At 41.2% G+C, this 12,606-nt stretch overlaps 1 long non-coding RNA gene across 1 annotated transcript; it reads left to right on the forward strand.

The window, feature by feature from the left end:
* Positions 1-644: 644 nt before the first annotated feature.
* Positions 645-8,429, forward strand: LOC139449783 (uncharacterized). Its single transcript, XR_011652189.1, has 3 exons — positions 645-778; positions 5,622-5,801; positions 7,263-8,429. It is a non-coding gene; the product is annotated as an uncharacterized lncRNA (long non-coding RNA).
* Positions 8,430-12,606: the final 4,177 nt, after the last annotated feature.

Raw genomic sequence — 12,606 nt, forward strand, 5'->3', positions numbered from 1 at the left:
TAAATGAAATTGGTATTTACATTACTTCAACACAACGTATGTGCTTTGCATATTGTTTTTTTTGGTGGTGGTTGTTGTATCGTTTACTCATCCAATAGGCCGGGTTCCGCACATAGGTACAATGTGTGAAGCACATTTCTTGTGTCCCCGACGTGAATATTCAAATATGAATAAATTGGGCGTAAACCTATACTCACACACAGGGTATTGCGGCCCCTGATCTCGAGTACACACATTCAAGCATACACACCGCCTCACACTACGACTGCTCGAGCCCCGCCATTGTTACAAGGTAAACACGCATTCCACAAGCGCATTCATTATTCAGGAATAGAAAAATAAACATATCTTTATCACCGACTCCGCGAGCCACACAGTATAAAAATAGTAACTGCACCTCAATCTGTGCACTACATGTCTCTGATATTTTTATGACTTGTGTCTATTATCATGAATCCGACATGTCAAACGCGATGGGCTACATGCTACAAGTACGTGTTTCCACACACCCATCCAGGTGGTGTACACGAACAATACAACCAGTCCCCAGTCGAGTAAGACGGGTTATGTTTACTGTATGTGACGAGGCCCGGATGGAAAGCTTTGTGTGTTTGCCTAAACTGCAAAGACGGCCGAGGGCATGCTATATCGGGGTGTTTCCGCTTGAATGGTTTTGAAAGTACACCTGATCAGTAAACGGACGGGTCCGAGAGACACACCTTGCCTCACACCTCCTTCCAGCAGAAGTTACTTGGACTTTCGTATTATTCGCTATCAGGTGAGTTTAACCAAATGTTGAGGTTGTGTGTAAATCGGTGTTTGTACTTGTATGTTAATATGGTCTTACCTGCGACAGGTACGATATAGACGAGGTAAGGCTTCCGTTACAGGGTCTGTCAAATGCGCCATTGCAACATCCTCAAATTCGAAAACAGCTTAACCATGGGCGTTTACAAATCTATTGTAACGGAGATATGTGAACGATTATTCTTGATCTGTGCATATTTGCTTATACTGATACACTACAATGTAACAATATATGTGTTAAAGGAAGTAACGAATTAATATATTTACTGCATCATTACACAATGATCTATGTACATGCATACATCTTGTAAGTAAACAGTGGTGTACCCGACGAATGTTTAAACAATATCTTGAAACACGTGCAGCTAAAATCTATAGTTTTTAAAATCCTTGATACTTGTTTAGCATAGCTACAAACATTCTTGAACTGCTTCAACTAAGTTCTTGTCTACTGTGTACACCTCGTACACGAATACGTTGATGCATCTAACAAGACAAGACATGAAATACATGAAAATGGTCTCAACTTAACAAACGTATGCGCTATTGAGGTCATCCGCCTGTCGACAACCGACGTCTACGTCAATACAAGCCATTAGTCACACAAGGCTGACATTTTCGTGCCCCACAATCACTCATGTCACTCAGCATTCTGTACCAGGATACATCTACGCGGAAGCTTTCTATAGTTGTGAAATATTCACACACTATAACGCAATCCCATTGCAAGTCCCTTTGTTAAAATGACAATTTCTTTTCACAAACATCTGACTTTTCTTACGGTGTGATGATAGGCAAGACTTGTCCGCACGTTCCATATAAACATGTGCATATGTTGTCATGTATAAGTTAAGTGTTGCTGATTGAAGGTTGTTTAGCAATATTCCAGCAATAGCAGGACGGGGCACCAAGAATTGGCTTCATACATTGTACCCACGAGAGAAATCGAACCCCGGTCTTCAGCGTGACGAGCGAACACTTAAACCAATAGGCTACCCACGGCCCTTAATGCACGTTAAAACTGGGAAGCATTTAATGATATTAGTAATGTACCGTTTCCAGTGCTAATTATATAAATTGTGAAATTGTGCCAATTATATAAAAGTTGTTTGTAAAACAGCTAAACCATGTACTCACTATTCAATTTGGTTGTCAGTTGGGTGTCAAATTGGTTGTCAGTAGGAGTTGAATGTTTGGAATGATGTCTTTGTGATGAAAGGCAATGTGTGACTGTGATTCCCAGTGGGGAGCCAGGGTTAGAATAGGTCTCAGGTAAAGAGTAGAATACATAGGTTCAGGCAGTCAAGGTCTGAGACTTGGTGGATATCGTGTCATCCTGTCCCGATGGCGGAGGTAGTTTTCAGTCACTGGTTTGTCTGGTCCATATCCGAGACTAACATACCGCCTTGATATTGATAGAACTGTCCGAGGCATTTTTACGGTTTTGGAAAAGGGCTGTTTGGTTGGGATGACAGACCACTGTGTCACTTATTCATTCCCCCATTGTATTGCTATATGTCACACAGCCACTACCATACATGTACTTCTAAGGCTGAAAAGGTAGACCTGGGATAAAGATATCAGTCATACAGTGTCTTTGTGTTGCTTCTTAACAATTACCCAGTCGACTCGTATATTTCAAAGCGTCAAAAGGTCACATAGTATGGCTCAAGTTGTGCATGTTCCCGTTGAACTGCTCTAAACCTGGATCCGCCTCACTGCTCCCGGGCGCGTCTTAGTAGTGTTTATTGCATGTGAAAACACAGCTACAACTCTATATGAGAACATTAGGATAAGGTTTAGAGTGATGACACGTAGTTGCTGTGTCAATTTCTGCGAGAGACACATTCATACATCCAAATTCATCAGCCCACTTCCACACACATCAACTCATATACACTAGGGCTGCAACGATACAGGAAGGTCACGATACGATACGCATCTCGATATTCTGGTCACGATACGATACGTATCTCGATACGCAATGATAAATAAAACAAGACTTAAAGCATGTCAAGATTGAACCTTTCATGATTTTGGAACAGTCAAAATTATTTTATAATAACAAGACTACTGAAGTTGGAACTTTCTCTAACTTTCCTTAATAACAATTCAAAGTTCAAACACCTGAAAATAATTAATGTACTCCACCGGTGATACAACTTCAAAGAATTTTATCAGGAATAATATATTCCAATATCGTGTTACCTTAGTTGCAGCTTTTACTATATGTATATATATATTTCAAATTATAAGAACCACAAGTGTAGCATTTTGGTACTGGTGATTGCTGTTGCAGGATATTTTTATGTATGGAACAATTTGATCAGTCACCCTAGGGACTTCCCGTGCTACATGTATTTCGATTGCGAAAACGTTATGTTGACATATATTCGCCAAATTGCCACACACATGACTTTTAAGGAGTCAAAGTATGGCATTTTTAATATATGTATCCATTCTCTAGCAACTAAAGTTCGTTTCAACACGTCAAAAGCGGTAATCTGACCGTGGTTGCAGTATCTCTTCACACACGATTTCACATAACTTAATGAAAACAATATTAAATGAAATTTTGAATAAAATTAATAAAATATATTACAAACACAAGTCCAGATATATAATGAACACGTTTTAATAACAAGATAGTATAGTAATGGTATTTAATTGCGTACTTAAGTTCGGATTTGCTGACAGGTATTTCCGGTGTTATGTGCTTGCGGGGATCAGCTGATAATGTTTTTTGAGATGGGGAAAAACATGTCGGTGTAAAACCTGAGCTTATCAAAAATGTAAGTACGTTTTGGGGAGCCATGCGTTACCCCGCGCTATAACCAAGTTAGCGGTTTATTGAAAGGCACAATAGCGAGGAAACGCTTTACTTGAGATTTGCGTTCCGTATCGTGGCGTATCGATAAATGGGGCCACGCGTATCGTATATCGTATCGTGGGTCAAGTATCGCGATGCATCGGAACATCGGTGTATCGTTTCACCCTTAATATACACACACAGCAAAACACATCCACACTCGTCCAAATATATAAACTCCCATCCACACACATCCCCACACACCCACTCCCATCCACACACATCCCCTCACGTCCACACACACCAACTCACATCCACACACACCCACACACGTCCACACACACCAACTCACATCCACACACACCCACACACACACACTCACGTCCACACACACCCACTCACATCCACACACACCCACACACACCAACTCACATCCACACACACCCACACACGTCCACACACACCAACTCACGTCCACACACATCCCCTCACGTCCACACACACCAACTCTCATCCACACACACCAACTCTCATCCACACACACCCACTCACGTCCACACACACCAACTCCCATCCACACACCTCACCTCACATCCACACACACCAACTCACATCTACACACATCCCCTCACATCCCCACACACCCACTCACATCCACACACACCAACTCACATCCACACAGACCAACTCACATCCACACACACCCACTCACGTCCACACACACCCACTCACATCCACACACACCCACACACACCAACTCACGTCCACACACACCCACTCACGTCCACACACACCAACTCACATCCACACACACACACTCACGTCCCCACACACCAACTCACATCCACACACACCAACTCCCATCCACACAAATCCCCTCACGTCCCCACACACCAACTCTAATCCACACACACCAACTCCCATCCACACACCAACTCATCTCACGTCCACACACACCCACTCCCATCCACACACATCACCTCACGTCCAAACACACCAATTCACATCCACACACACCCACTCACGTCCCCACACACCAACTCTCATCCACACAGATCCCTTCACGTCCACACACACCACCTCAATCCACACACATCCCCTCACGTCCCCACACACCAACTCTCATCCACACACCTCACCTCACGTCCACACACACCAACTCCCATCCACACACAACCCTTCATTTCCACACACACCAACTCCCATCCACACACATCCCATCACACCAACTCCCATCCACACACATCCCCTCACGTCCACACACACCAATTCCCATCCACACACATCCCTTCAAACCAACTCCCATCCACACACATCCCTTCACGTCCACACACACCAATCTCATCCACACCCACCCACTCACGTCCACACACACCAACTCCCATCCACACCCACCCACTCACGTCCACACACACCAACTCCCATCCACACACCTCACCTCACCTCACGTCCACACGCACCAACTCACCCACAGATATCCCCTTCACGTCCCCACACACCAACTCTCTTCCAAACACATCCCCTCACGTCCCCACACACCAACTCTAATCCACACACATCCCCTCACGTCCACACACACCAACTCCCATCCACACACACCAACTCACCCACAGACAATTGTATCAGTTGATAATTATGTAAACACTTTTTGTTTCTGGTACCGTAAAACTGTATGCGTAGTAATATGCAAAGAATACAACGATGCATGTGATAATATTGTGCGAACTTGCAGTTTTTTAAATATTATTAATTAAACCGTTAATTTTAGGACATGGTAAGGGCATAGTCAGATGTTTCAAATGTTAAAATTTGGTTGATTGCATGGATCGATGCTCATGATGTCAATCACTAGATTGTCTGGTCCTAAAACGATTATTTAAAGACCGCCGTCATAGAGCTGGAATATTGTGGAGTGTGACGTTAAATAACAAACAAACCAACAAGACATGCAAACAGCATGTCGTGGCGTTTTTCATGAAGTTTATATAATTATGTCTTGTTCCAGTGACTATGGCAGACAATGGTGGTGCAATCAGTGATGAGGCTAACTATGGGGCAATCGCTGCTGTTGGCATCTTACTAATCCTCGTTGTCGCCGTGTTGCTGTACGACTCCATGTGTCGCGGCTCAAGCATCAAGAAGAAGAGGGCAATGAACAGGGGCTACCAGATGCACGGAGTAGCTTGTAAGCTGATGCATGTATTTCAGGGGGGTCCCGTGAAGATCCGGGGTAGAATAGGTCTTCAGAAACCCATGCTTGCTGTAAAAGGCGACTTTGCTTGTCGTAAGAGGCGACTAACGGGATAGGGTGGTCAGACTCGCTGACTTGGTTGATACATGTCATCGCATATATATTGCGTGGATCGATGCTCATGATGTCACTCACTGGATTGTCTGGTTCAGACTCTATTATTCACAGACCGCCGTCATATAGCTGGAATGTTACTGAGTGCGGCGTTAAACAAAAAAGAAACAAATATTTCAGGGGAAGAAGGGCACGGTGACCCGGTCATCTCAGTTGCCACAACAACCAAGTCACCAAGCTTGAACACCCGATTCAATTAAATCGCCCCGTACGATAAACAACAGATTGATGGACATGCATCGGCGATTTTGCGTTTGGTTTGGGGCTGCAAGGAACAATATTTTTGTTTGGCGTGTCAGCTTGAAATGGAAATAAAGCCGGAAGCGTTTTTTTGGTTGTTGTTTAACGCCGCACTCAGCAATATTCCAGCTTTATGACGGCGGTCTGTAAATAATAGAATCTGGACAAGGCAATCCAGTGATTAATATCATGTGCATCGATCCACGCAATTGGATGACATGACCAAGTCGGCGAGCCTGACCAACCGTTAGTCGCCTCTTACGACAAGCATAGTTGCCTTTTACGGCAAGTATGGGTTGCTGAAGACCTATTCTTTCCCGGATCTTCACGGGCTGATGCACGTTGGTGAAGTCCTTGGGTACGGGCATGATGCGGACAAACTTAAAACATTATCATAGCGAACCTAGGATCGATCATAGATTTCTCTCACGCCCTAGGGGAGCAAACCTGCACAGCGAAATGCGCCTGTCACGAACTCATTTTCATATCACATCTATAAACAGAAATTCCTCACAGTCAATAGTCCTAACCAGTTTGTATTTTCCGAGCTACATGTATCGTAATAACAGTTTATTCATAACATGAGAGATCTCGAATTTGTTATACCCGACTCAATTTGTCGTTTGTATACGCCATATGTACGTATCTACCAATTTAACATGTTCATCTACCGTAACTCAGAGAGGCAGCTGAACGAATAAGCGTGTATTGTTGTTGTTGGTTTGTTGTTTGACGCCGCACTCAGCAATATTCCAGCTATATGACGGCGGTCTGTAAATAACCGAGTCTGGACCAGGCATTCCAGTGATTGATATCATGAGCATCGATCCACGTAATTGGGATACGATGAAAGGACAAAATAGGATAAGGGCCCTTTTTTTGAACCGCTGAAAACGTCAAATTAGCATTTGCAGAAATCTTTGAGATGACGTTATTAAACAGATCAGGTATGTTCAAATGGCCTATGTATCGTAGCTATGCATTATCAACCGTTGCATGTCCTTGTTTCACGTCATAACACGGTGACATTTTCTATTTCAGCTGGAAGCGGATAGATCTGCAATACTGAATCCTCATCAATCACGTAACACCGTCATGTAGGAGGAGGACACTGCACGTATCTATGTCAGAAGATGACATTTTAAAGCTCCATCTTACTATTGTTTTCACGGGCATATGGCAAGACGTTGCATGACTTTGTGTCTTGTGATGATTCTTTATTGTAATAAGCATCGATGTGAGAGGCGTCATCGGTCTCACAGATTCCTAGATTCCAGTCCACATTACAAGAAGGAAGGGCGCTTTTTTATATAATCTTTTTTGTAAACTCGCATACGACATTGAAAAACAGTTTATCAGGAACAAACCCATCTGTTTAGATTACTGACTCTACCAGGTAGGCACATGGCAGATTGTCTCCCCTTAACTGTACATGGTTAAAGCGTCTTTGTATAGGGATGTTCAAATAACGTTATAAGACATTCAGTGGTTGACCTTTATATGTTTTTTTAATAAATACTCAGAGCATTTGCATAATAGTCACTTATATAAACCTGCACTTAGTATAACAAACTGCACGTCCATCCATCAGGAGTATAGCTTAAACGGTTAGTGACCCTTCAAAATTCATGAAAAAGGACGCCTAACCACATTCACTTGATAATATTGATGGTTGATAAACAGAAATCATATTAAATACTGCACTGAGATTCCCTTTTGGGGAAATAACAAAATTCTCATTTTGAAGATACAGTAAACTACGGTTATAACGAACACGCTTAAAACGAACTAACGGATATAACGAACTAACTTTTAAGTCCCGACTATTTGGTGCAGTTATAGTGTATATATGCTTATAACGAATTACGGTAATAACGAACTAAAATTAGTAGTCCCTTTGAGTTCGTTATAACCGTAGTTTACTGTATGTCAAGAATTAACATTTTTGCTGTCATTCCACGAATCTCTCCAACATGTGATAGAATATAGCAGTGAATTGACAGCAGATACACAACAGCTACACAATGCCTCCCTATATGTATCACTTGTTAGACGCAGTTATCTCCCCTGGTTACTCACTTGTTACATAGTGTCACGGCTTCATAATGTCCCTGCTTTGTGCACCTACATGTAAATCCATAGCAATTGTGGAACTCCAACTTTATAGTACTTGTACATATGTCATAATAAAGTGTTTCACGCATGGAACATATGTCTGTTTTACTGTATATGTACAATAGTGAATGACCGGACCAACCCATGTATATATAATACAATTACCGTACTCGACGTAATAAGAGCCCCGCTCTAATAAGCGCCCAGGGCGATATTTGCTGACAGATTGGCTAGTGAACAATCCCAATTAGCACCCCTTCCAATTGATCAATGTACACAAGACTTATTTATTCGTGTATAATTCCCACTCGTGTGTTTTATGCACCCTTAATTATGGGCAATTAAATTTTGGAAAATATAAAATATATATCTGTCGTGTATGATACACACAGACTTTTCTTTTGTATCATTACAAGCTATCAGCATAAACCACGAAATTTACGATCTTTCAACTCTTTTTTTTTAACGAACTTTTATTCTAATAAGAGCCTCCTATTTCTAATTTTGAAAGTACCCTGGGTGCTTATAACGTCGAATACGGTAGCAGTTATACAAGTTGTGAGGGATGGGTGAGTGAGTGAGTGAGTGAGTGAGTTAATATTTAACGTCACATCGGCAATATTTCAGCCATATCGTGACGAGAAGTACATTAATAATACAAATATTTATACAATATTAAAATCTGTCAACGAAGGACAGTACAATAACTAGAATATCACAGAATCTATCTAAAACTAGTTGAGAATATATAAAAGTCATAAATATGAGAGAACACAATATAAAAATGGGCTAGAGATCGCCAGCAACTGAAGGTAGATCACCATGCTAGGGTTCATGGGGACTTACAGTACCTTTGCTTCCTGCATGGACCCCGGCAGGATTTATATCATCCCTTCAGTCACTGGCGACAGTGTACCAATTAAGCCAAACTAAAATGACGAATATTCTACGATTAAAAACCTGGCATGCAGAAAAATACTTTGAATGATATTGGACTTACATACCCTCTTAGGGGGGCAATAATTTTACGCTACGTGAGGGATGGGTGGAGTTGTGAACCATCGATGTGAGAATCATTGATGGGCCACACACATTGTTCCCATGTTTGGAATCGAGTCAGGGTGATACAAAACACCATTGTAGATAATAGACTAAGCGGCAAAAGAAAGTATAGGTTGGCAATTTGTAATTTTCCTAAAAACAGCGATAACTAGTGGAAAGTGGGTATTGGGAATATGATTGCCCAGGAACAGGTACCAAAAAACGCCTCACCCGAACGCGCCACCTTTGACGGCGCTCGTGCGGTGACAAAAAATGGTGAAACAGGTGTCCCGCCTCTGGCATAAACTGCACGTGAATGTTAGCTGTATAAATGCGTTCGTCTGCAGGGTATAACCACACGTGAAGAAAGCACACCAAAGAAATGCCACGACTGTTACAGGAGCAGCGAGAGAGAGAGCCATCGGTATGGCCGAAATGGGGGCAACACAGGTCCAAATTGCCAGAAGGTTTGGTTGTACACCATTGACAGTGGCCAGGCTGATTCAACGGTACAGGCAGACAGAGAGGACACAGGACAGGCCTTGAACCGGACGACCCCGAGTGACAACACCACTGGAAGACGGTCAGATACGGCTCATTCACCTGCGAAACAGATTCGTAACGGCGACGGCAGCAACAGCGTTGGGACATCCCATTAGCCAACGTACAGTACTACGACGACTTCGTGCTGTTGGAATCCGAGCGTATCGTCCTTTCCGACGAATGGTACTGACTGCTCAACATCGACGCCTGAGACTGCGATAGGCAAGGCAGGTTCGACGCTGGAAAGTGAGAAATTGGCGTCGAGTGCTGTTTACTGATGAAAGTCGGTTTAACTTGTTTCGAAATGACGGCAGAGAACGAGTTTGTCGACGCAGAAGGGAACGTTTGGCTCCGGCGTGTATTCGAGAGGTCCACCCATTCGGCGGGGGAGGTGTCATGGTGTGGGGCGGTATTTGTGGAGATCAGAAGACTGATTTGGTGATTATACAGGGAAACGTGAACGCTGTGCAGTACAGTATTTTCGTTCATGGTATGGAAAATCGCGATGTGTAAAACTAAATTTGACGCTTTTTCGACACAACATAAAATGACTGCTTTCACCATATTAATAATGTCTTGAATATATCAACAATTAGATAGTTTATCGTGTATCTTAATTGGACAAGTTATGATGTAGATTTTGCATATAATTTGTACATTTTTTCACACAGTTAATTTCATTTTGGATATTTGTCAATGTTCAAAATGATATTATATGTAAATATAGGCCACAACATGTATGAATGAACTTTTGATAATCTCCTTTTTGTTTGGACATTGTTAAGAATTGACACTTTGTAAATGTAGCTGCAGCATATTCGTATTTCTTGGGATGTGTAATAGTCAATATTATAAGTTCATATAACCAATGTCAATGAAAAGCCGTTTCATTTTTTTATAACTAAAACTGAATATATAACTTTTACAAAATGGATAATATTTTTCGTTAAAAAATATGCAGACATTTCTGAAGAATTTTCTTGATCTTGGAATTGTTTTTTATGTCGTTTGACAGTGATATCTAACGATTCGCCAGGTGCGTGTTAGCCACAGACAACTTACGAATTATTCCTCTCGTTTTGCATTATATAATCAATGGGTTCATTCTTTTTTAATATACCAATAGAACTTTCTTCGCATCTTTTATTGTGTAATTCTGAGACGAAATGAAGAGAAATAATAGCATAATAATGAACAAATATATGTCCCATATTGAATATAATTTTGGTTGTTTTGAAATATTCTTTTGGGTAATTCATTACGTAAGTTGTTGCCAAACAGGGGCGTGTCTTGTCCAATTAAGATACACGATAAACCATCTAATTGTTTATATATTCAATACATTGTTTACTTAGTGAAAGCAGTTATTTTATGTTGTGTCGAACAAGCGTCAAATTTAGTTTTGCACATCAAGATTTCCCATACCATGAACGAAAATTAGGGTATTTTAATCAAAATACCAGTGTCTTCTTTCTCCGACGTTATCAAAGATATAAAACCAGCCATGGCGTCAACGAGAATGGTGTTATTATTTATTGGTATTTCATTACATTTGATGATAAGGCTGGTATTCAATTAATAATAGTCAAATTACACTTACACATTCAGGAGGGTGTTGGAATCTAAGGACTAAGTTATAGGTTAGATAGGGCCATCCATTTCTCTATTACCTCTATTTCATGAAGTACGATTTCATCATTTCTTATGGGTTTTCCTTTTATACCTAAACGTATACAGTTTTAATATCGATATTTGTGTTGGAATAGTTTGGTTCCTCGTGAACAAACACCACGAAAATATATTGTCCTCACCCATAGCTAATTCTCACCAAGTGACCTGAGTTACAATAAACTAGTGCTAAGCATAGCGGAGTTATGCTCCCATTTCTTTGTACGTGTGTAACCTCTCTGTCGCCTTTTGACGTCATAGAGAAAAATCAGCTTTCGTCATTTACGGCATGCTATTTTGGCATTGAATGCATGTCGTTATACATACGCATATATTTCAATTGATATATAGTTATGTCGTTCATATATTAGGCAGTATTTTGTTCGCTCAGTTTCCAGAAAGCTTCTAAATTAAAAAAAATCGTCGCACAGTACTTTTGTCGGTGTACGATAAAAAGCGGAGACATTTCCTGTTTTTCAACGCATAATAAATTCTCGGACAACACTTTGAAGAGTCTTTTTTAACACCGGTTTAATATTTGCAGTTAAATTTACACCACCAGATAGGAAATTTAATATTCTCCATCTCTGCGTAATTTTTTAGCCAGAGGTAGACCCAGTGCCGCGTGCAATTTTCGCACAACTTCCACTCTTTCGATCTCAGGAAAATGTGCGTCAGAAAAAAAACCGGCATCCAGAGGGTTAAATACGTATGTAACCAACAAACTTTTGTGTAAGGAAATGTAGAATTATATGAATGAAATTGCCATTGATACGTTGATGGAACGTAACATCTCTCTGACAGTGATATTGTGTTAAACCAACGATTACCAGAGGTATCTCAATATCTTATCAGAGTCAGGTATTTACAATCTTGGCTTCTGTCTGGCATTGAACATTGGAGACAGAAAGTTCATTATGTCTGTTCCAAGAACAATTAGCACAGGTATGATCATCAAGACAATTCCAAACCAGCCAATTTGCTGTGCTGAAGGTCTCGCATCTGTAGCACATGTTCT

This window comes from Haliotis cracherodii, unplaced genomic scaffold, assembly GCF_022045235.1.
Source record: "Haliotis cracherodii isolate W230 unplaced genomic scaffold, xgHalCrac1.p SCAF_8, whole genome shotgun sequence".
Lineage (NCBI taxonomy): Eukaryota > Metazoa > Mollusca > Gastropoda > Lepetellida > Haliotidae > Haliotis > Haliotis cracherodii.